Source organism: Phocoena sinus, chromosome 17 (assembly GCF_008692025.1).
Source record: "Phocoena sinus isolate mPhoSin1 chromosome 17, mPhoSin1.pri, whole genome shotgun sequence".
NCBI lineage: Eukaryota > Metazoa > Chordata > Mammalia > Artiodactyla > Phocoenidae > Phocoena > Phocoena sinus.
This window is the reverse complement of record NC_045779.1, coordinates 46,327,392-46,353,118: the sequence shown is the minus strand read 5'-3', so window position 1 is coordinate 46,353,118 and position 25,727 is coordinate 46,327,392. Positions and strand designations below refer to the sequence as shown.

Genomic DNA, 25,727 nt, shown 5'->3' with positions numbered 1-25,727 from the left:
TTCCTCTTTTCTCCTTTCCGTTCCTACTATATTGCAATTATCCTCTTCTCAGCTGCCTAACAGTAGCCTAACTCAGTGGTTCTCAAAGCTGGCTACACATTAGAATCACCTGGGAGATTTTGAAAATCCTCACACCCAGCCTCCACCCCAGATTAATTCAATCGGAATGTCTGAAGGTGAAGCTGGAGCACTGGTATTTCTAAAAAGCTCTAAAGATAATCATAACATGCAGTCAGATAAGAGAACCACAGATAGTTTCCTTCGCCAGTATCCAGTATTTCCCTCCCTACCACCACCCCCCAATCAGATCTGATCTTAACATTCTTCTGCTGTAAAACTTCAGATGACTTCCTATGTCTTACAGCAGGATTCTTAACTTGGAATCCAGTTTTAAAGGATCTGTAAACCCCATTAAATTATATGCAAAATCTCGTATGTATGGAGAAGACTCCTCCGTTCTCAAAGGACTGTGATTCAAGAAAGGTAAAGGACTATTAGCTGGGTAGTAGTTAATAGTGATTCAACACTTACTGTGTGCCAGGCACTGTGCTAAGCACTTTACATATACCAGCTTGTTAACATTCAAAACTAACCCGTCAGTATGAGCATTACCCCCATTTTACAGATGATGGTTAAGTAACGTCCCCAAGTCAACAAACCCTTGGAGTCTGGACTTACTTGCAACCGGAGCTACTCTTTACCACCTCCCTGGTTTGCAGGACCAACCCACACCCTTTAGTGGAGCAAAAAAGTCCTCCTCTATCTGCCTAATTAGAGGCACCCCTTGTCCCCCAGCAGGCTCCAGCCGCCCACTCCTCTCCACTCTCTCGCCCATGCCTCTGTCCCCCTTCGGGCTGTAACCACTCCCTGGAGTGTCCTCCCTGCACTTCCCTGCCATGTAGAATCCTAGTCACACTTCAGGGCACAGTACAAATGTCCCCTGCAATTCTCTGAAACCCTCTCTCCTCTCTGACACTTTCCTAGAAGACACTGATTATGGTGCTTTCAGCATCGGATGATAGATAGTGGTGTTCACGTCTCTCCCCTGCCAGGCAGTTCTTTGGGGGAAAGGACTGCTTCTTGTCCACCTGCAGCTCCCCAACATCTTGCAGTGCCCTGGCCCACGGCCGGGGGGGGGGGTTCAATGAACATTTGCTGAAAAATAACACAATTTAAGTGTCCTTTCTACTTACTAGGGAGTACCCAGGTTCTAAATACAGGGAGTAGGCCTTTGTCTTGTGAGAATGACGTTGGGGAGGTTCTTATGTTGCCAGGATGTCCCTACCGATCTCATCGGGTTATTGTTAAGATTAGATGAAATAATTCTTTAGAAGCACTTGCATTGTTAAACACACTATGAAAAAGAAGGCCTGATTATTAACTAATTCTCTGCTCACGTCCAGGGGCTAACGGACCATTATGAATGCCAGGAAATACAGATTTAACAGCCACCAGCTATATGCCTTAAAAAAAATGTCTGTCATCACATTGGCATCTCCTGCTCCGAAAAAAACAATTTCCTCATTGCTGTGGCATTCTGCACAGCTGAAAGAGCCACACCAGTAATGCCCGATTGAATTAATACTTACTATAAATTAGTTTTATAAAACATGTCTCAAGTGTCTTGAGAGGTTCAAACAAAATTGCTTTTTACAGGGGTGAGAGAAAAAGGCATCAGAAGTGCAGTTCTGCATATGTGGACTGTTATGAAGTTTCCTGATTTTGGTGGTATCCTACTGAGGGAACCCTAAAATAGAGCACTTGGGAATGAATGAGATAAAATTGGTCTTTTAATGAAAATTATCAAATTGTGTCAAATTCATGAGGTTTGATCCTAATTTTGAATGTTCTCATACTTTCTAAGCACTCTTAAAGGTTACCCTAGCTTGCCCCACTTGCTAATGAAAGACTGGGATATTTCATTTGTGGGGAGTGATTTCCAAGCCCAATTCTACAGGCTGGTGGCAGAGAAAATTGTTAAACTGATGTTAGCATAATATACCAAGCATAATAAAGTGTGAGTCATTTGGCAACTCACCAAAAAAAGAAAGAAAGAAAGAAAGAGGAAAGAAAATTAAAAATTTTAAAGTCTACAAGGAAAGGATGAAAGGAGACCTCACCTGAGTCCCCATCAATGGACAGCTATATCTAAAGACTTTATACTGTGTCTATAAGTCTGTGCTCACATGCATGTACTCAAAGTAGAATATTAAAAGAAAGCCTCAAACTGTAGGCAAGGATCGGAAAGACCCTACCAACTCCTGACCTCATCTAATTCTCCTTAGACAAGAGTATGATGAATGTAATAGTTAAGAGTTCTGGCTTGGATGAACCGGTTTGCAGGGCAGAAATAGAGACACAGATGTAGAGAACAAACGTATGGACACCAAGGGGGGAAAGCGGGGGAAGGGGTGGTGGTGGTGGGATGAACTGGGAGATTGGGATTGACATGTATACACTGATGTATATAAAATTAATGACTAATAAGGACCTGCTGTATAAAAAAATTAAATTAAATAAAATTCAAAAATTCAAAAAAATAAAATTAAAAAGATCATTATTACTGGAAATAATAAAATTTTTTAAAATAAATTTATTTGTTTATCTTTGGCTGTGTTGGGTCTTCATTGCTACATGCAGGCTTTCTCTAGTTGTGGCGAGCAGGGGCTTCTCTTGTTGCGGAGCACGAGCTCTAGGCATGCGAGCTTCAGTAGTTGTGGCACGTGGGCTCAGTAGTTGTGGCTTGCAGGCTCTAGAGCGCAGGCTCAGTAGTTGTGGTGCACAGGCTTAGTTGCTCTGTGGCATGTGGGATCTATCCTGGGCCAGGGCTCGAACCTGTGTCCCCTGCATTGGCAGGCAGATTCTTAACCACTGTGCCACCAGGGAAGCCCTCCACTTCTACTTCTGATGGCAGTAGAGATCTCTATTTTTCCTGTAGTAACCATTCTCCCTTTCTTCCCTGAATTTTTAATGGACATGTGGCCAAGGTGAAGACTACATTTCCTAGCGTCCTTTGCAATAAGGTATAGCTATGTGGCCACATTCTGGCCAATGGACTGTGAACATAACTTCCAAGTCATCCCCTTAAAAGGGGCAGGTTTCCCCTCCATTTACTTTCTTCCTCTGTTGAAATACAGAAGTAACATTGCTCCTTGCTCCATCTTTGACATGGAGGAATAGGGTACCCCCTCTGATAAGGCAGAGCAACATGAAAGAGGCCTGATCCCCAACAAGGTTGAGCTACCTTATCAGCCCCAGCCAGCTCAGGATGAGACTGACATGAGAGAGAATTAAACATCTCTCTTGTCTAAGTCATTGTTACTTTGGGCTTTGTAGTAGCAAAATTGATATCCTACTAGAGTAACTGTGATTAAAAAGCAAGTTACTTGGGGCTTCCCTGATGGCGCAGTGGTTAGGAATCCACCTGCCGGTGCAGGGGACACGGGTTCGAGCCCTGGTCCGGGAAGATCCCACATGCTGTGGAGCAACTAAGCCCGTGCACCACAACTGCTGAGCCTGTGCTCTAGAGCCCGCGAGCCACAACTACTGAGCCCGTGCGCCACAACTACTGAAGCCCACGTGCCTAGAGCCCATGCTCTGCAACAAACGAGGCCACCGCAATGAGAGGGCTGCACGCACTGCAGCAAAGAGCAGCCCCTGCTCCCTGCAACTAGAGAATGCCCGCGGGCAGTAACGAAGACCCAATGCAGCCAATAAATAAATAAATAAATAAAATACGTTTTTTAAAAAAAGCAAGTTACTTAACCTCTATGGACTTCAGTTTTCTCATCTGTAAAATATGGAAAATACAATGACAATAAGAAAAACAATAATAAAAATACCTTCCTCATAGGGATAGGGCATGTCAATTGATTAGATGAGTTTCTGGCTCATGGTGAGTACTCATAATTGTTAGCTATTATTACTAAAGTAAAATTATCGAATGCCTATTATATGCACGGCATGATCGTAGCCTCTGGTAGTTGTAAGTTCATCCTCTATACAGCCTTCCTCTTCTCATTGGTATATGAATATCTTTGTTCAACTACTAAACACTATTATAATTATATTTGGTGTGTATCAATTGTATCCCCTAAGTATCACATGGTATATTTTTTTAAACAGCTATCCTGTGTAGATTTCAGAGTATGACTTTCATTAGTTAAGATCCAGAAGCAGCTTAAAGTTAATCATGAAGGGTGGTATGTATAGACTCGAGGGAATTCAGTGATAGGCAGCTTTGAGATTCCATTAAAATCAGGATTTATGTTTATAATAGGAAGCTGAGAGGTCACACGGATAAGCTCAATATATTCAGAGCTGATTTCCTCTCCCAGGCCCTCCCCAAACTCAATCCTCCTCCTTTATTATTACAATCCACCTTACCCACCAAAAAGAACTCAGCCCTAAGCACTGAAATCAAAAACCTGTATGTGTCCCCAAGCCCTCGGGGCTGAGCTGCTTCTGGTGTGTGAAGTGATGCAATGCTCCTCCCAAAGGCACTCATGTTTGCAACCTGCAAAGAACTTTCTGGAAGGAAACAGTGAGACCTAGGGCCTCTCTTTATAATATAAAAGTTAATATAATATCCCGGCTGGACTTGGGCTGAGGTTGGCTGGCGGGAAAGAACAGAAGTGTCCCCCAGGGGGCTCAGGGTCAGAGTGGGGTTCTGTTCTGGAGAGCTGACTCTGGGAGCAGTACCAGAGCTGGTGCCCTGTGGTCCAGCCACTTGACTCCATGGGTGAGCCCAGGGAAAATGGCTAAGAGTGTGAGTCCTCTTGGCTGTGGAGTGGTCACATCTAAGCATCTCACAGGGCATCGCCCTCCTCAGCCTGAGACTGGGAGCCTCAGCGATGCCTCATTTTCTACTGTGTTCAGGGTCTGGCCTAGACTGCTGTGGCTAGCTGGCATTCGTGCCTCAGTTACTGCAGTAGGTCCAGGGATGGATGGAGCCTCCTGAGGAGATGAGGCCTCCCCACTAGATGACTTTCTGCTTGGGGCCCTTATACCTTTAGCCACTGCAGAGGAGAAGGGCTTATCAGTAGACATAATGGTAACCAGGACTGACTCCTTAAGACCCAATGAGCTCCCCTGGGGTTTTGTAAACGTATTCTAAGAAGGACCCCCAAAAAGGAAAGGAAATAAAAGGAGGAAGGGAAGAATGTATCATCATATTTGCCTGAATGCACATTTTTAAATATCTCTGGAAGGATACATAAGAAACTAGAAACAGTGGTTACCCTTTGCAGGTCCGGGTGGGAATTGAGCAGATGGGAGAGAAGTGAGAGGAACACTCTTCACTGTCTTCCTATCCTGTCTTGAATTTTGAAGCATCTGTGAAACTGAAGTCAAAAAATAAAATAGAATAAATTAAAATAATAGTAAAGTAAAACGAGGTCTTCAGATAATGTAGGGAGGCTGAGCAAGGATGCCTAGAGAAGAGAAAGGAGGGGGGAAGCAGCTACAGACCCCACTCCCATTGCAAGTCTGGGGTTCCCACAGCTTTGTCACAAGAAGGGGGCGTGGGAGGACCGGCTGTCTTTCAGCTCTGCAGAGCCAAAAAGAGAGGTGACCTCATTTTGGACCTCGAGCTAGTAAAATAGCTACAATTATTATCTTGTCTCTGCTGCCTCTGAAATGGCCCTTGCGTCTGGGCTTTCTTCATCTCTCACCTTGGTTTCTCTGACAACCTTCCAGCTGGCTTCCTTGTGCCAAGTTTCTAATCCCTCAAATCCAACCACCAATCTTTAAATTTTTTTGCGGAAACGAAAACCTGATTGTGCCCCTCCAGGAGCCCTCCGTGGTTAACATCCTCCCGCAGTTGCCCATGGAGCACATGATAACACCTAAATTCCTTCTATATTCTTGCAGGATCTTGCCACTCTCCCACTCGCCCTGCTCTACCCACACCTGGCTGCTTGTGGATTTCTGGATGGCCCATCATGTCATGCTTTGTGGCTTTCCATATGCCGTCCCTTCCCCCTGAAGTCCCTCTTTGTGTTTTGTCGCCCTGGAAAACTCCATTCTTCCGTCAGGATTTGGTTGAAATGTCATCCTGTCTCTGTGACCCACGATGGCCCCTCTTCTTGCCCCCAATCCTGACCCCGGTCACCCCAGAACACATTGAACACATGACTATTAACATTTACTTTAATCTATTTGAATTATTTCTACATTTTTATCAGACTCTCAGCCTCCTGAGAGCAGGAGTTATGCCTTATTCTTCTTTGTATTTCCAGTAGATGGAAGAAACTGGGGTTATAAATGGATGAAAGTTTTGTTCTGAATTAAATCCTCAGGATTGGCCACAGAGAACAACTGTTAAGGTACCCTGAGGTTAAGCTTGCCTTCCAGAATTCTGTAAAGTTGGCTCTGTCCCTGTCTAAATGATGAAGCTTAAACACTGCAATTGGCTCTGTCCCTGACTAAACAATGATTGGAGTTTAAACTCTAACCAAATAAATCCTTAGCTCACTTTTTTTTTTAATGCTTAAGTATTGAAGGAGATGTGGCCTTATATCAAGGAACAGAGTGGTTTTATGTACTGTGTGAATGCTCTGAAAGTCAGGACATGTCTCATTCCTTAGTAACAGCACAGTGATACTGTAGCAACAGGTAGGGTCCAATAGCAACCATGTGCGGACAGATTCACTTTGGGGGAACTCCAAGGAGTAGACTAGTGGTGTTTTCAGTTCCAGCTTGGAGAGCCAAGTGTGGTTCTCACATGGTACTCCTCTCTGTAGCGTAGTTATGGTGACTGTCAATGGAATTATAAACTGCTGAGATGAAACCCCACAGAACTTTTTATATACTTTTTTTTTGGTGATTTTTTTAAATGGTACTAAAATATACATAACAAAATTTATCATTTTAACCATTTAAAAGGTATAGTTCAATGGCGTTAAGTACATTTGCAATGTTGTGTAACCACTATCCATTTCCAGAACTTGTTCATCACCCCAAACAGAAACTCTGTCCTCATTGAACTTTCCATTCATCTCCCCCTCCAGCTCCCAATAACCTTCATTCTACTTTCTGTCTCTATGAATTGGCCGATGCTAGGTACCTCATACAGGTAGAATCATATAATATTTGTCCTTTTGTGTTTGACTTATTTCACTTAGCATAACGTTTCCAATGTTCATCCATGTTTTATCATGTGTCAGAACTTCATTCCTTTTTATGGCTGAATAATATTCCATCATATGGGTATACCACAATTTGTTCATCCATTCATGCATTGATAGACATTGTTTCCACGTTTTAGCTATTGTGAACAATGCTGCTATGAAAATGGTGTACAAGTATTTGAGTCCTTGCTGTCAATTCTTTGGGGTATATACCTAGAAGTGCAATTGCTGTACAATATGGTAATTCTATGTTTACCTTTTTGAGGAGCTGCCAAACTATTTCCCACAGCAGCTGCACCAGTTTACATTCCCACAAACAATGCACAAGTGTTCTTTCTTTCTTTCTTTTTTTTTTTTTTTTTGCGGTATGCGGGCCTCTCACTGTTGTGGCCTCTCCTGTTGCGGAGCACAGGCTCTGGACGCGCAGGCTCAGCGGCCATGGCTCACGGGCCCAGCCGCTCTGCAGCGTGTGGGATCTTCCTGGACCGGGACACGAACCCATGTCCCCTGCATTGGCAGGCGGACTCTCAACCACTGCGCCACCAGGGAAGCCCAAGTGTTCTTTCTTTATATCCTTGCCAAGGCTTGTTATTTTTTTTTTTTTTTTTTTTTTGGTTATAGCCATCCTAATGGGTTTGGTAGTTTTGATTTGCATTTCCCTAATGACGGGTGATGCTGAGCACCTTTTCATGTGCTCATTGGCTCCTTGCATATCTTTTTTGAAGAAATATCTATTCAAATCCTTTGCTCATTTTTTTAATTGGGTGTTTATTTTTTTCTTGTTGAGTTGTAGGAGTCCCTTATACATTCTGGATATTAATCCCTTTCAGATATATGATATGCAAATATCTTTGTAAAATTTTAAGATTTCATCCAAAAGAAAGTAGTAGTGTTATACTTAGTAGCCATCAAAGTGGTGATGCCCAGGCTTTCCAATGCTAAAATGAAAGCTCTGTTACCAGCCGGGCAATACATTTCCCTCCTGTCAGCACCTCAGAAATGGGGGCAAGCAACCAACAGCAACAGGTGGCGAGAATGAGAGCTCAGCAAGGTCAGGGTGGGAGGGGAAGGATGACCGGAGCTGGAGTCTTGTTTTAGGAACTCAGAGGGTCAAGGGAACAACCTGGGTTCTCCCTCCCTGTGCCCCCTGCTGCCATGGATGTTGACTGGGAAGTCTCTTCTGACTCCTTCTAGAGCCTAGTCAGAAACATCCCTTACTGAATTTGCCACCTGGAGGCACCCCCCTCCCCTGCCTCACCTCCCCACCTTGTTCCCCAGTCAGGAGTCATGCAGTTATTTTAGGCCAAGCTTTCTTTTCACTTTGTTTCTGGGGCCTCATTCATTCAAGGCTGACAATGGAGCTGGTAATGAGACAGCTGAAAGTCCCTGTCTCCCCCAAATAGAGTTGCAGTTAAGAACAAGGACTCAGGTGTCAGGTGTAGTATCATTTTTTTTTTGGCTGCACTGTGTGGATTGCAGAATCTTAGTTCTCCGACCAGGGATTGAACCCCAGGTCATGGCAGTGAAAGTGCCAAGTCATAACCACTGAAATGCCAGGGAATTCCCAGTAGCAGCATGTTTGAGCTCAGTTTTTGAAGAAACTGGCTGCATTTGAATCCTGGATCCTCTGTTTACGAGCCCTGTGATCTTGGGAAATCACATCTCTGTGCCTCATTTTTTTCATCTGGCAAAGGGGGATAATAATAGGATCTACATCAGAGGGCCAAGGTGAGGATTAAATGACAAAGTTCCTGGAATGTGCTTAGACCAGGGATGGCACATTGTGAGGGCTTAATAAGCATTAATTATTATTATCTTCACTCCCTTCAAGGTTCCTCTTAAGCTCTGGAATTGGCACTTTCCTGTGAGTGACACTAAATGTTGTTCCTCCTGTGAATTTCTGCTCTGCACCTGTCCCGGAGGGCTGACTGCATGTTCTACGAATAGGTGATGATGCTGCCAAAGGGGTCCGGGACTCACCACCGATGACAGTAGAAACTGAGTCACAGTGCCCAGGTACAAAGCGAAAGAGGGTGTCCCAGGGAAGGTGAATCACTCAGCGCCGCCCTCTGCAGAGCATCCACAACACTCTGTGACATTTTCCTTGACCACCGACGATAACACCGTCCTCACCTGGGAACCTGATATAATTTCAGTGTGCTAGCCCAGAGCCAGTTACGGCAGCAGCAACCCAGCCACGAATAGGTCTGGCATGCCCGGGAAGAGATATTTGAATGGATACCCTGACTCAGCCCAGAATCACTATGGCAGAGCAGCTAAGAGTGTGGGTACTGGGCTCAGGCGGCCTAGATTCTTACCTGGGCTCTGCTATTCATCAGCTGGGTAACGTGGGCAAGTAGCTTAACCTCTCTGGACCCCAAGTGTTATTATCTGTAAAATGGGGATTAGGGTACTAATCACTTCATGTTCTTTTATGAGGATAAAAAGAGTCAATACATGTACAGGACTTAGAACAGTGTCTGGTGTATAGTAAGCACTCTCTTAAAAATGTATGTGATGCTCTGAATTCATCAACCACTAAATGCACAGTAATGGAAGAAAAATGGAACTATCAAAGAGAGACAGATGGAGAGGGTGACCCCAGATCCACCAAGCAGCATGTCTGGCTGTGCGGTGAGGGAGAAGATAGCGTGGTGCCACGCCTTGGTGCTGGCACTCAGTGGAGAGGTTGGCCCTCACTATTACAGGGAGACACCTGAACAGCTGGGTACAGGGAGGAAGCCGAGGTTAGGAAGGATAGAGAAGCCTCACAGGGGCTCTTTAGGGGCTAGGTATTGGGAGGTACCCCCGGATGGGGCATTCATTCCATTCAAAACATCTTGGAAGAAGACCAGTTTATATTTGCATATGACTTAAGCAACATCAACTTCATTGTTTCCACCAGCCTTTAGCTGGGAGATGACATTAACACAAATTCAGAAACTCTTCTCTGGCTCTCCACACCTCTGCCACTTCCAAACTGGGTTAGCATAAGGCAGTGGCCAAGGGTGCTGCCTTTTATGCTCCTCAACAGGCGCACGGGGTCTGCTCTTCTTGCCTCCACTTGGTGTCCCAGGAACACCTCCTCTTGGCCCCGTGCTTTCCAGCTACTGGACTGCCACTTCTCAGGTCTCAGACCCCTTCTGGTTTTGACACTTTGGCAATGACTGCCTTCCTGGCTCAACTGGCATCTCCTGGCACCCACCCTTGTTAAATCTATCTGCCTGAAGCAGCAGTACACCCTGATGCTGCAAAGCTCAGGGCTTGAGAATCAGGTGAGAGTTCAAAGTTGCTTTCAGTTCCTACTGGCCATGTGAGTTTCTACTGGCCACGTGGCAAACGACTCCATTTCTCAGAGCCTTAGTTTCCCCGTCAGCAAAATGGGAATCACCAGCACCTTCCAGCACTGTGGTGAGGTTTACAGGAAATAAAGAAGTGTTTAGTGCATACCTGGCAGAGTGAGTGCTGGATAAATGCGAGCTCTTCTTAGCAGGCCTTGGATGGCACATCTAGGCCCTGTTTTATTTTTGTTGTTGTTTTGCGGTACGCGGGCCTCTCACTGTTGTGGGCTCTCCCGTTGGAGAGCACAGGCTCCGGACGCGCAGGCTCAGCGGCCATGGCTCACAGGCCCAGCCACTCCGCCGGCATGTGGGATCTCCCCGGACCGGGGCACGCACCCGCGTCCCCTGCATCAGCAGGTGGACTCTCAACCACTGCGCCACCAGGGAAGCCCTGCAGCTGCTCTTTTGAATCCCCACTCCTCCTTCTTCCTTTCTGCCAAGCACCAGGTTTTAGGATTAGGGTAATTACTAAGGTGTTGACAACTGGGTGGGGCACAGGTACATTTGGAATTACAAATCAGTTTGGGACAGACTACTTCAGCAATGAAGATTGTGGGGAGCCATTGGCCCCAGGCAACTAATTGCTGCTGTCTTGGGAAGTAAGTTGAGTTGGGGCCCCAAACACTGGGCTCTGTTTCTGGCAGCGGAAGTGCGCTGACCTGGGCAAGAACTCTAAAGGAACCCACCCACAGGAAGGGGCGGATCCGGTCCCTTTCTGTTCTCCACGTTCCAGCTGGATTACTTGCGAGGGCTGGGGACACCTGAGCCAGAAGCCGGAGGTACTAGGATTTGTTATTTGGCACCAGGGGAACCAGACCTTAACTGACTGTTGTACCCACTCTTGCAGGGCAAAACAAAACAAAATCCACCACCACCACCCCAGGAGTCTTTGGCCCACACTGAGCACGGCTACTCTGACAAGGGATGCTGGTATTTGGTGACCTTTGACAGCACTGGAATGAGCTCTACTTGTCTTCCAGGCAGAAACAAAATAGAGCTTGGGTCCTCTAGCCCAAAGGGAAACAGTCTGTATCTCTTTGAGGTCAACCTTCTCCCTTTTTGCCTAGCACAAAAGGGTCAAAGGTGCCCACGCTTATCGCTCAGCCAAATACAGCTTTTCTTTTCCGAAAGCAAGCTTTCAGAACTGGCCACTCTCCACTTGTTACAGGTGAACCAGATCATTCTTCCTGGAGTCCCCTGGGGCTACTGCCCTTGGGGCCCAAGAGCCCCCAGAGGTCCTTCCCACCAGGAAGTATCAAGCTCTGGCCTCCCAGTTTCCTGAAAGTTGGTGTAACGTGGCCGTGTGCACTACATCACACTTCCTGTGTGAAATGCAAACTGGAGCTTTCTGTTGCATGGGAGGAGGCAGAGGAAAAGGAAAATTCCCTGTAGCATTTCTAAGTGGGGCTGTAATTATATACACAGATGTATTATATCCTCTAAAAACAAAACTTGTGACTTTTTTTTTTTTTTTGCTTCCGGTTAACCTTCCCTGAAAAATCTCCTAAGAGAGTCCTTGATACTGGTTTCCCCTCTTTCCCTTTCCCTCATCTTTCCTTAGTGCCTTCTCCTTTGCTCCCCTCCACAGACAGTTTTGGAGGCTGGCAAATCATCCCTATCAGGCAATTGCAGAGATCGGATATGGAAGTAAAGATGGTTGGACATACAAACATTGCCACAGCTTCAAATTTCCCACAGTATTTTCTATCAGCCAATGCCTCTCTATGGGAACAGCAAGAGAAATCTGAGCCACTGGCTTATGACTCTTTTCAGGTCTTTAATCCTCAAGCCCACCAGCTCTCTGCAGGTCTCTTGGGGCAATCTCAGAAGCAGCCCATTTGACCCACGCCTCTCTGCTCTGTCCCTCCCACAGTGGTCCAGCAGGACCTGGAGTGACCTAGAGTGCTGACATCAGGACTGGAGCAGTTACAACACTATGGATAAGGATGAGTATACAAGGGCCCTGGGCTGGCAGGTCCCTAATGACCAGGCAGCACACAGCTGAGCCCAAGAGAACTGGAAAAGGAACAAAAACATGAATCCAGAATCTCCCCATCCACAAGTCCTTAGGCATGTGAAATAAAATTTATATTTTAAGGCAAGACAAGAAAAATCTAAACATAAAAATTCTTCTCTGGGGAATTTCCTGTCGGTCCAGTGGATAGGACTCTGCGAGTCCACTGCAGGGGCCATGGGTTCAATCCCTGGTGGGGGAACTGCGATCCCGCATGCCACGCAGTGAGGCAAAAAAAAAAAAAAATTCATCTCTGCCCTTTGGTCTCCCCTTCTCCTCACTGTGCATTGTGTATCTGCATTATACTTCAACCAGACCTCCCGCATGAGCAGCAATACCTGCTCAGCCATAAAGAGCTACAAGACAACTCCTTAAAAGATAACATTCTTTCTTGATCTTATAAGGGGTCACATGACCCACCACGATGCTGCTTAGATCTGGATTACGTAAACTGTCAATAATACGTCATTTATGTACAGCCCTCTGTCTCAAAAAACTTATATAACTGTGCCTTGACTTCTAACCGGCGGAACAGTTCTCAGAGCTTTCTGATGTGCTCTTCCCACGTTATAATCCTCAAATTTGGCTCCAATAAAGTTTTCCATTTCTTTCTTAGATCGACTGATTAATTTTTCATCGACAGGTACCTTCTTTAAGAGGTGGGTGAGTAGAAACTTCTCTCCATAGAGGGGCTGGGCTGCATCTGAGGGGCTCCCTGCCTCGAGGGGAGACTCAAGAATCCTCTTGGCATGCAGGGAAGCAAGACCTAGAATTTCCCTGGGGCTTCTCCTGAGTCACTCATTCTGCCTCAGCTTTGGCATTGGAGGGGAGGCACCAGAATGGTGTGAAACCCCTCCCTCGCCTCCACGTATCTGCCCCTACCCAAGAAGGAGAAAGCTTTCTTTCTCTTACCTATGGGAACCTTGGACATAAGTGGTTTTAATTTATCTGTTTTCTTTTTCTGTGAGTGCTGGGAGCCACAAAAAACAAAACAAAACCAGGAGGTTTGTTGTTATTACTATGGAGAATTTTTTTTTTTTTTTTTTACAGTTAAACAAAGGCAGAGAAGAACCTCTCCAAACTTTTTGCTCAGAGGACTAAACTTGAACTTCCATCCTTGAAGGATTCTTGGAATACTGTTCAGGTAAGCACAGAATCCCCACTTACCCCACAGGGTTTTTAAACTTTACTGCCCAGCCCCTCCATGCATGCCAAATAGATGCTGTGTCCCAACCCAAGAAGCTGAAATGCTCATGAAGCTTAATCAAAAATTTATCTGAGGGCTTCCCTGGTGGCGCAGTGGTTGGGAGTCCGCCTACAGATGCAGGGGACATGGGTTTGTGCCCCGGTCCGGGAAGATCCCACATGCCGCGGAGTGGCTGGGCCCGTGAGCCATGGCCGCTGAGCCTGCGCGTCCGGAGCCTGTGCTCCGCAACGGGAGAGGCCACAACAGTGAGAGGCCCGCGTACCGCAAAAAAGAAAGTTATCTGAGAAGAAACAGAAAGAGTAGCAAGGCCTCAGAGGGCTATGATAAATCACACCAACAGCAGCTCACACTGTTTTGCATGCAGGCACTGTGCCCACGCTGCTATCCAGGTTATCCCACTTGACTACCACCACACACTAGGAAGGAAGCATTCTGTTTAGCCTATTTTACAATTCTGGAGAATCAGAGGCAGGGTAAGAAAGCAGCCCAACGCTCTGTTCCTAGAGTCACACAGCCAGGTTCAAATCCTGACTCCATCAGTACCTGGCAGTGTGACCTTGGGCAAACTAGCTAACTATCCCTTGCCTCAGTCTCCTCATCTGCAGAAGGGGGATAATAATAGTACCCAGAGTTGCTTCGAAGAGTAAGTGAGGGGGGCTTCCCTGGCGGCACAGTGGTTAAGAATCTGCCTGCCAATGCAGGGGACACAGGTTCGAGCCCTGGTCTGGGAAGATTCCCACATGCTGTGGAGCAACTAAGCCCGTGCACAACTACTGAGCCTGCACACCACAACTACTGAGACCGTGTGCCACAACTACTGAGCCTGCACTCTAGAGCCTGCGAGCCACAACTACTGAAGCCTGAGCACCTAGAGCCCGTGCTCCGCAACAAGAGAAGCCACTGCAATGAGAAGCCCGCGCACCACAACGAAGAGTAGCCCCCGCTCCCCGCACCTAGAGAAAACCCGCGTGCAGCAACAAAGAACCAAAGCAGCCAAAAGTAAATAAATAAATTTTATTTAAAAAAAAAAGAAGAAGAGTAAGTGAGGTAAGAGACACAAAGTGCTTAGGGCAGTGTTTGCACACAGTAAATACACAGTAAATAATGTTTTATCATTATGGCCTTGTTCGTTCAGGCCAGAATTAGACCCAAGTTATCTGGCCATCAAGGCCTCTCGCTCCTGACCGTGCAGGTACCTTCTAGGAAGCAAGAAGCCAGGGCCCGCTGACAAAGCCCCAGGGCATAGCCTGACTTGTCCAGCTTCAGGCGCCTCCTGCTCAGGCAGGTCCAGGTCTCCCCTTTCACGCGAAGGTGGAGCCACAGCTCAGACACATCTGATGTCAGCAGTGAACCTCAACACACAGGCAAAACCTGCGAGTGCCCATCTTTCCCCTCAGTGGCCAGCTTGTGACGCAAAACCCTGCTCCAAGAACTGATTTTGGGAGTCCTTCGCTGTACCTTTCACCCTGGTGTCCTGCCAAGCCCTGTGCTTGAGGCGGCCTCATTCTCCAGCTCTGGCCTCTCAGGCACCACTCTTTTCCATGAACAATTCAATGAGTTCTTTCTTCAGCCCAGCCATGCGTCAGCGAGGCCCGACACGGGCTTGGCTCACCATCTCCAATCAGTGGGATTGCTGGACTCCAATCACCAGTAAGGGTGGCCCCCTCTCTGCTGGGGCTGCTCTTTCCTGGGTGTTCCCTTGGCTGTTACCCTCACCCTGGTAACTATTCTTTATTTATTTATTTTTTTTGCGGTACGCGGGCCTCTCACTGTGTGGCCTCTCCCGTTGCGGAGCACAGGCCCCGGACGCGCAGGCTCAGCGGCCATGGCTCACGGGCCCAGCCGCTCCGCAGCATGTGGGATCTTCCCGGACCGGGGCACGAACCCGTGTCCCCCGCATCAGCAGGCGGACTCTCAACCACTGCGCCACCAGGGAAGCCCTGGTAACTATTCTTGAGGGATTTCTGTGATTGCTTTTAAAGCAATCTCTCCTCCCCCTCCTCCATCCCCACACCCCACTGTCAGGTTGGGCTTCCCTGATCTCAGGGAAATAGACCTAGAATTCAAGCTCATGTTGCTGCTTCATGGAGAGGCTCAAGGGACACCAAGGAAAACCCAGCCTTTCATGGTGGTTGTGAGGCCTGGAGATATTTATGCAAACTGTTTAGCACATGCCCAGCAAATTATAGACTTTCATTAAATAACCTAGATGCTATTGTTATTATTCGCTGTGCAATCAACCTAAAAGCAGTCCCACTAAAACGGAGCGGGAAGACTGCAACTGTACCTCCCAGAGTGTTGCCCTCTTACTGTGATGGACTTTTCCTTCTCTAGGCTGCCTCTGAAGTTCAATGCCAGTTGGGTTCCCCTACAGGAACTTCTTGTCATGGGAGGGGAAACATACAGGTGATTTGTTCTACAACTTGTTTAGGGTCATCCTTTCTTAGAAAATAAGGCAAATAAATTGAATGGGTGAGAGGAAGCACTACGTGTTTGGGAAGCGTCTATGACATTGTTGGTTGCAGAAAGTAGGGGTGAGGTAGAGAGGGGGCAGAGCAAATATGAAAAATGGGAAGGGTGTTCCAAGGGCGCCTTCATCTGCTTTGCAGTACTGTGTAGGACCAAGATGACAGCTCCATTCCCTCTTTCATCCTCGGAAAGTCCTATGAGGTGGGATATTATTACCCCATTTTCACTTGAGAACACTGAGGGGAGTGGTCAGATAACTTACCTGAGGTTCAACAGCTGTTGAGAAGCAGCATTGAGTACTGAGATTCACCCCAGGTCAGCCTGAGCCAGAGCTTACGTGCATCCTTCCCAGATTGCTGTCTTCTCCATAGTGGTCCTGGGGTAGGGAAAGCAAGAAAGATCTGGAGTGAAGTAGCCTGATTTCCATTTCCTGACCCAAGCTACAAGAGGTGGGACAGCACTGCACTCACCCCCAGCACGGGGCCTGGCTACGGTAGGCTCCCAGCAAACACTGAGTGGGGCAAACAATGAGAACTGAGTTCAGGTGAACTCTAGCCAGGCCACGGAAAAAGGGCAGACAAATACCCATACTAGAAGTGCCATTTGCATCTTTTCTAAATGCTCTTTATTTGCTTCTCCCACAAGGATCTTGAATCAGGAACCCAGAGAAAAATGCAGTTATATAGTTTGTTTGGGAACCATTACTTTTCATTTATTTATTTATTTTAAATAGACAAAATAACAGTGCCCATGAGATGCCTATAAAAACGGCGTTGACCTAAATAATGTATATGTAATTTACAATGATTTCTCTTTCATTCTAAGATTCTTAGAATTAATACTTACATTTGGGGGCTGGAAAGGATCTTGGCATTTTTCTGATCAAAAAACCCCATTTCTCAGATGGGAAAGTTGACACAATATCATGCGGCTTGTCTAAGGCCAGCCTCCATGGAGCAGCAGAGCTGGTTAAAAGGCCAGGGCACTTCCTACAGGTCACACGTTTTTAAATTGTGGAGAAGAAGCCACCAGCAGGTAGTAAAATTAATTTTATAAATTACAACCAACTTTTATCTTTATTTTTTAAGATATTTTTTAATAGATTTCATTTTTTAGAGCAGTTTTAGGTTAACACAAAAATTGCACAGAAGGGACATTTTTAATTGATGAACTGATATTGATACACGATAATTAACTAAAGTCCATTGTTTATGTTAGGGTTCACTGTTCGTGATACTCTATGGGTTTTGACAGATGCATGTCATGTGTCCATCATTACCATATCATACAGAATAGTCTTGCTGCCCTAGAAATGTCCTGTGCTCCACCTATTCATCTCTCCCCCACTCCTCCTGGACCTGTAATTCAATTTTTTATACACAAGATAGAATAGAATAAAAAAATCATAGTGCATACCTCATGGTATGGATATTAGTTCATGAAACTTTTAGATATTTGTAAATACATGTGTATTTGGGTTAAAATGTAAAATATATTTTTTACTGTGGATTGAAGAGAAGAAATGTTTGAGAAACACTGCTCTAAGCTATCTTTTACTTAAAATTCTAGGGAATAAATCCAGAAAATGAATACACAGATGGAACATTTCTTATATGAAACCGAAGCAAGAAAAACACATAACCAAGAGACATTACCAAAATAAACAAGCATAAAAAATACTCTGAAGAGTGAGTACAAAGAGGTCAGAAAATTACTGTTTTTCCCCAAATCAGTTTTGATTTTAGTTTTCACTGGGCCTGCAAATCATTCAGATTTGAAGACTTTAAAGTTCTCAGAATATAAGCTACAGTTAAGTGTGTAGTGGGGAAGGGGTAGGAGCAAGGGCTGCCTCCTTGCAAACTGATTCTGTTCAAAGTTTCCAAAACTGTTAGGTCCGTATGGTAATCAACAAAGAAAAATTTCTTTTCCAGAGGGTTTTTGAGGTTTGTTTGGCTCTACAGCTTCACATTTCTTCCTTTTTCATCAGAAAAATCACAGAACAGGGATGCCGTTGTATTTAACTTCATGTAATATCAGGTGTCTGAAGATTTCTAAAAAATTTGAATTTATGCCTGAGTTAGATTCTTCTATTTTTAAAAATCTCCTTTCCATGTATATCGATGCTTCATGTGTCCAGGAGACATGTGGAATCTAGATATACCAGGGTGTCTAAGAGAAAATCCTGATTTCAAACTCAGAATCGCATTGGCTCATTATGTGGCCTGCAGGTAGACTAGGGTTTGAGTCCCAGGTTCTACTAGTGATCCCTGCGTGAGCTTGAAAAGGAATTCTCTCCTAGGGTTCTTTTTTAAAAATTTTTTATATATATATTTATTTATTTATTTGGCTGCGCCGGGTCTTAGTTGTGGTATGCAGGATCTTTTTAGTTGTGGCATGCGGGATCTAGTTCCCTGACCAGGGATTGAACCCAGGCCCCTTGCCTTGGGAGCACAGAGTCTTAACCACTGGACCACCAGGGAAATCCCAGGATTCTTTTTTAAGAGTGACATATAAAAATTCCATAGTAAATGATGCTAAGATTATATTAAGTGCTTCTCCTTGTATGAGTAATGTGCTGGGCTAAGCCCTTCGCATGTGCTTCTAATCCCATCAAGAATCCTATGACACAGAAATTATTGTACTCATTTAACAGTTGAATAAACTTAATCTCAGAAAGCTTAAGGAGCATGCCCAACACCACCCAGAAAGATAGTGGTTAAGCTAGATTGGAACCCATGCCTGAAAGAGCATGGGCCTATCCTTCTGTGTGCCCCCAGGGCCTAATACAGTGCTCCGTAGAACATGCTCAGTAGATGTTTCCTGAAGGGATGACTGATGGATAAGCAAAAGCTCAGCAAAGATTTGGGGGTGGGATAAGTAAGATACTACTACTAGTACTGCAATAATAATATATTATGCAATATAATAACATAATATACTACCACTACTTCTATATCTGTCATTCATTGAACACTTATTTGTGACAGGCACTATGTTAAAGGCTTTACATGCATTCTATTATGTACAGAATGTACCTACAGGAATTAACATAGCATATGATGTCAATGTTACTAACATTATTACATATGACTATAATGGGAGCTATCAACATTATAGCAAAAGAGCTGAAAGTTATGATCTCTTCCAACACACACACTTGGTGCTTCTCTTGGAGCAGTATTGAACAGGTCCAACTGAGGGTCAGCTCTTTCAGCAGTGAACCAACCCCAAACCTGGTTTCTCCTTCTGTCTCTTTTTCAGGTGGGTGCAATTATAACACGCTGTGTTGGTTAATCCCTACATCATATAAGGAGGCGCTTTTTGGTGTGAGGGAGGAAGGGGGTTGCGTTTTTGTGCTCGCGCCTAGTTTGCATAAGGTACTCTTCTCGTTTGGGCTGAAATGAGAAAGAAGCCATGTGGTCTGATGGTGGCAGCTGGGAGGAGAAGGTGGTGACTCCGCAGGATTCTGCGTGGAACAGTGCAGGGCAGCTCTGGGGAGCAGCACGATTGGCCTCCCCCTAAGCCATGTGTGGGCTGCGAGCTCTGAGCAGAATCAGCCTGTCAGGCAGCCCTGGCAGGTAGGAAGGAGAGGAAGAAAGTTGCCTGTGGTGGGACCTGGTCAGGTTGTGTCAGTGGCCTTGGGGACACCATGAGCAAGTTCTGGGACACAGGACTGTGTGGCATCATGCTAGTACTGAAAGTTCTTTGCAACCCAAGATAGCATATTTTTTTTTTTTTTTTTTTTTTTTTTTTTGCGGTACGCAGGCCTCTTACTGCTGTGGCCCCTCCCATCGCGGAGCACAGGCTCCAGACGCGCAGGCTCAGCGACCATGGTTCACGGGCCCAGCCGCTCCGCATCATGCGGGATCCTCCCGGACCGGGGCACGAACCCGTGTCCCCTGCATCGGCAGGTGGACTCCCTACCACTGTGCCACCAGGGAAGCCCAAGATAGCATATTTTTAAAGTGGGAAAGTACCAGGTATTGCTCACAGGTCTAGGTAAGGTCTTGAGCCTGTAGCCTTGAAATTAAACTTCAGGCAGGAATATTATGCATATTTTTAGAAATATAGCATTTTATCATAACCGGAGGTCTTCAATCTAGTGGTCCTACTATTGAACTCAGTATCAATATATTTTGAAACAGGACTTATATAAATAGAATATGAAGTCACTGTTACCTCTAACGACTTGAAAGTTTTTCAACAAAAATTCTCATGGAAGAGATCTTAGAGTGTATTCATTCATTCATTCATTCAAGCTACAGTTTATTATCCTTTTAAAAAAATATTTACATTCTCTGAGGTAGGCTGATGGTGACCTGAGTATACAGAGATCTTGGGAAGTCTGTAAAATATGAATAAAATTTCTTTGCCATATTCTAAGAACTTAAAAAAAAATTCATGTGAGATAATGTATGGAAAGTAATTAGTAAGTGGTAAAACATGATATGAAATTATTGTGTTTTACCTATTAAAGAAACGAGACATGGAGTGAGCAAAAATTTTGCTGAAAGTCATCATTAGCTAGTAAAGGAGGGACAAAGATGAAGTATAAATTCAGGTAACTGGACACATTACATGCTGGAGTTGATTCAGCAAAACAGTTTCCGGGCTTCGCTGGTGGCGCAGTGGTTGAGAGTCCGCCTGCTGATGCGGGGCACGCGGGTTTGTGCCCTGGTCCGGGAGAGTCCCGCGTGCCGCGGAGCGGCTGGGCCCGTGGGCCGTGGCCGGTGGGCCTATGCGTCCGGAGCCTGTGCCCCGCGGCGGGAGAGGCCGCAGCGGTGGGGGGCCCGCGTACCGCTAAAAACAAACAAACAAACAAAAAAAAACAGTTTCCTTTTTGTAGCCAGGATGTGCGTGACTGTAAGAAACATCAGTCCAACTAAGGTAAAACGGGGTACTTACTGAGAGTACACAGAGATCTCACAGGATCCAAGGACAGAAAACGAAGTGTTGCTGGGCTCCATTCAAATTGGCCAGAGAACTGGGGAGCCCTCAGGAGCAGGGTGACTCTTCCCTGTGTCAATCTGTCTCTGCTTCTGCGCCAGCCTTTCCTCCATTTTGCCTCCCTTTCTCTGCTTCTTCACCCTGCCAGAGGCACAGCTTGGCCGTTCCTCCTGGACTTACACCATGGCTGGTAAGCTCCAGGACCCACCCTCAATTGACTACACACACTGAAGTCCTTCAGAGAGGAAGGAACTAGCCTGGCTCTTCTGAGAAAACCTGGGCCACTCAAGTCGTTTCTGAGCAAATGATTGGTTCTTGCTGGGTCAGGTGTGTGCTCACCCCTGGTCCAATCAGCTGTGCGTTTCCCCACCCCCATCACCTCCACCGCCCATCCCTAGAAGTCACATTACCTTACACTGTCTTGTGTAGCTATATCTTCCAGAGAGCTGTGGCTGGCAAGGGTGCTAAATTGCCAGGCTGGATGTTATCACATAAAGAGAGAAGCTATTTATAGGGAGACTGTACTTGGAAAGCCTTTATGATGTATTTCATTTATGAAATCTAAGCCCCAAATTTCCTGGTCAAAAAAATTCAATTCAAGGGAACTCCCTGGCAGTCCAGTGGCTAGGACTCCATGCTTCCACGCTGAGGGCCCAGGGTTCAATTCCTGGTCAGGGAACTAATATCCCACAAGCCTTGAAGCACGGCCAAAATAAAAAAAATCAATTCAATTTAATAAATATTGTGTTGGGCTCTGAAGATAAGACATATATGCCCATAAGATATGTCCACAAATATTATAATACAAGACAATTCTATGAAAGTTTCTTAGAAAACTTTTAAGAAACTGGGGCTTCCCTGGTGGCACAGTGGTTAAGAATCTGCCTGCCAATGCAGGGGACAGGGCTTCGAGCCCTGGTCCAGGAAGATCCCACATGCCGTGGAGCAACTAAGCCCGTGAGCCACAGCTACTGAGCCTGAGCTCTAGAGCCCACGAGCCACAACTACTGAGACCACGCTCCACAACTACTGAAGCCTGCGTGCCTAGAGCCCGTGCTCGGCAACAAGAGAAGCCACTGCAACGAGAAGCCTGCGCACCGCAACAAAGAGTAGCCCCCGCTCGCTGCAACTAGAGAAAGCCTGTGCTCAGCAACGCAGACCCGATGCAGCCAAAAATAAATAAATAAATGAATACATTTTTTTAAAAAAGAAAACTTTTAAGAAACTTACAAAATTACATGAAAGCTTTATAAAGGATTGTAAGGGTTAAGAACAGGCCTCCCTAAGGTGTGCTAATTTGGCATGTGGATTATTTTGTGCTAAAGGCAATGGAGACCCTGTATGCTCAAGAGAAACTACTGCCCCTCCCTTAACTACCTGGAAGAGTTAAAATTGGGGATTTTTCCCAGAAAAAGTTATTACCAGAAATAAATTTTATCTAAGCAGCGCCATCTATATGGCAGAGTAAACATCTAATTCCCAGCCATCTGCTCTTCTTATTCTGAAATTGCCTTCCTGTCCTTGGAAATTCCAGGCCCCGATCCCATTCCTTAGCTCAGGATGGCATATATGCCTCATTTTATCTTTCTGTCTCTGAACCTCTCATGTATGTAGGGTTTCCATATGCACAGATTAAAATTTGATTTTCTCCTGTTCATCAGTCTTACATCAATTTCATTCTTAGACCAGCCAGAAGAACCTAGAAGGGTAGAGGTAAGCTTTTCTTCCTCCCAGACAGCTTTTTTTTAAATACATAAATTTATTTTATTTATTTATTTACTGGCTGCGTTGGGTCTTCGTTGCTGTGCATGGTCTTTCTCTAGTTGCGGCGAGCGGGGGCCGCTCTTCATTGAGGTGCGCCGGCTTCTCATTGCCGTGGCTTCTCTTGTTGCAGAGCATGGGCTCTAGGCACGCGGGCTTCAGTAGTTGTGGCACACAGGCTCAGTAGTTGTGGCGCACAGGCTTAGTTGCTCCGTGGCATGTGAGATCCTCCCGGACCAGGGCTTGAACCGATATCGCCTACATTGGCAGGCAGACTCTTAACCACTGTGCCACCAGGGAAGCCCCCAGACAATTTTAAATCTCCTGGGGGAGTCAGAAAACTTTCACTGAGTAAATGCACTTTGAGATACATCTTGAAGTGTTCATTAAATTTTTATAGAGTGACCAGGAGGACATATGTGAAGCAGTGGGAAAAGGATAAGCAAAAACTTGGAGAAGGGAAACTATGTGTGTGCTCTGTGACAGCAAAAACTACAATGTGGCTAAAGAGCAGGGTGCAGGAGGGAGAAAAAGAAACCAGCACGAATTGACTGGTCTCAAGTATATGCTGGACATTTTCAGATGTCACCTCATTTAATCGTTTCAGCAATCCTTGAGGTGGTGTCTATTGCCCCTATTTTACCAAGTGCACAAAGGCCGAAGCCATTCCCTCCATTGTACCGTGGTGAGGATGAGGTGGAGAGGATGCAGAGAGCAGAGGGAGGGAGGTTGCCTGCCAGGTAACGAGCCCACACTCGACTCCGGAGGCACTGGGAGGGAAGTCATGCAAGAATTCAGAGCCAAAAATGGCCTGATTGCCTCTGAATTTTAGAAAAATAATGCTGGTGGTAATGGAAGAATTAAACAGAGTATTCTTTCTCTCTCCTTCATTCATTTAATTCAAAATATATATTGAAAACTTCCTTTGGGACAAGACTGTGGTGTACCAGACCTGTGGGAAAAAATGTCTGGGGCAAGATACAGCTCCAAATCTCACGAAGTTTACAGTTTCTGTGTGTGTGCATATAATGCATAGCTCATATATACTATTTTATTTTATTTTATTTTATTTGGCTGTGCAACGTGGCTTGCAGGATCTTAGTTCCCTGACCAGGGGTTGAACCCGGGACCCCGCAGTGAAAGCACTGTATCCTAACCACTGGACCTCTGGGGAATTCCCATTTGAGCTAATTTTTCTTTGTTTGTTTGGGTTTATTTTTGGCCAAAGAATTTTTATTACTTTTATGTACAGAAAATGCAATAGTGTACACTCACCTGGCCAGTTTGGTAGGCAGCTCTTTGGCCTTTGCCTTTTCCAGCTTGGCAATGTGAGCCCCTGATTTTGGACCAAGGATGTTGCTTCCCCAGTGAAGGCAGAGGTTGTCATATCATCATCGTAATCAGTCCTGATGGCTCCCACTAGCTTAGCCAGAGCCCCTTTGTCTTCCGAGTTGACTTGTGTGAAGGCAATGGTGGTGCAGGTCTTCCTGTGGACCACATGTCCCGCCTGGCCATCCCCTTGATGATGCAGTAGGGATCCCCCATCTTACAGCACAGGGCAGGCAGGAAGACCACCAGCTCAATGGGATCCATGTCATGTACAATTACCACCAGCTGAGCCTTCTTGTTCTCCACCAAGGTGGGGACAGTATTAACCCGTGCTTGAAGGACAGGTGGCCTCTTGGTGGGGACATCCCCTTTGCCCTCAGCTTTCTTCTCAGCTCAGGCCAGCAACCTCTGCTTCTTCTCTTGCTTCATCTCTGGTCTGTACTTGTGGGCCAGCTTAAGCAGGTGAGTAGCTGTTTGGCGGTCCAAGGCCTGGGTGAATTGGTTAAAAGCAGGAGGCACTTTCAGCTGCTTATAGAGGATTTGCCACTGCAGCTGGATATAGCGGGGCCATTTGACGAAGTAGGTGAGGTCCCTTTTGGGCTGGATGTCCTTTCCAATGCCAAAATTCTTGGGCCTTTTTTCAAACAGGAGATTGATCACCTTCTTGGCCTGCTGCTTCTTCACGGCAGCAGAGGCTGGGGCCACCTTCTTCCCCTGGGCCTTCTTTCCCTTCGGCATCTTGAACGGCTGGCAGAGAGAACTTGAGCTGATTTTTATATATGACGTAAAGTAAGGTCCAACTTCATTCTTTGCATGTGGCTATACAGCTTTCCCAGCACTGTTTGTTAAAAAGACTGTCTTTTCCTCATTGAACGGTCTTAGCACCTTTGTTAAAAAGCGTTTGACCGTATATTCAGGGTTTATTTCTGGGCTCTCTATTAGCTTCCATTGGTCTATATGTCTGTCCTATGACAGTACCATATTGTTTTGATTACTACACCTTTGTAGTAAGTTTTGAAATTAAGAAGTGTGAGTCTTCCGATTTTGTTCTTTTTCAAGGCTGTTTTGGCTCTTCTCTTGAGATTCCATTTGAATTTTAGGACGGGTTTTTCTATTTCTGCAAAAAAAGCCATTGAGATTTTGATAGCAATCACGTTTGAATCTGCAGATTGGGTAGTATTTACACAACATTTTGAATGCACTAAATGTCACAGAATTTATACTTTAAAATGGTTAATTATACATTTTGTGAATTTCAGCTTGATTTAAAAAAAAAAAATTGGGCAATTTTACCTGAAGAGCAGGTATGGGGATGGCATGAGGCTGCTGGAAGGTAAAGGAGGTTGCGATCAGAGGGAGGAATGTTGGGATTGAAGACCCCAATACTGAATAGTTTAGGGCAGGTGAGGGCCCCTGGAGTTGAGCAGTAAAAATGGCTAAGGTGACCCAAACCTTATCTCCAAAGACACTGACTTCACAAGGAGATTCAAGACTGCAACTTCAGAAGGATACATCTCCAGTTAGGGATG

General features: G+C 45.6%; 1 pseudogene; it reads right to left on the bottom strand.

Moving 5' to 3' along the window:
* Positions 1-21,128: 21,128 nt before the first annotated feature.
* LOC116742237 lies at positions 21,129-24,942 on the bottom strand (annotated as a pseudogene).
* Between the last annotated feature and the right edge of the window lie 785 nt (positions 24,943-25,727).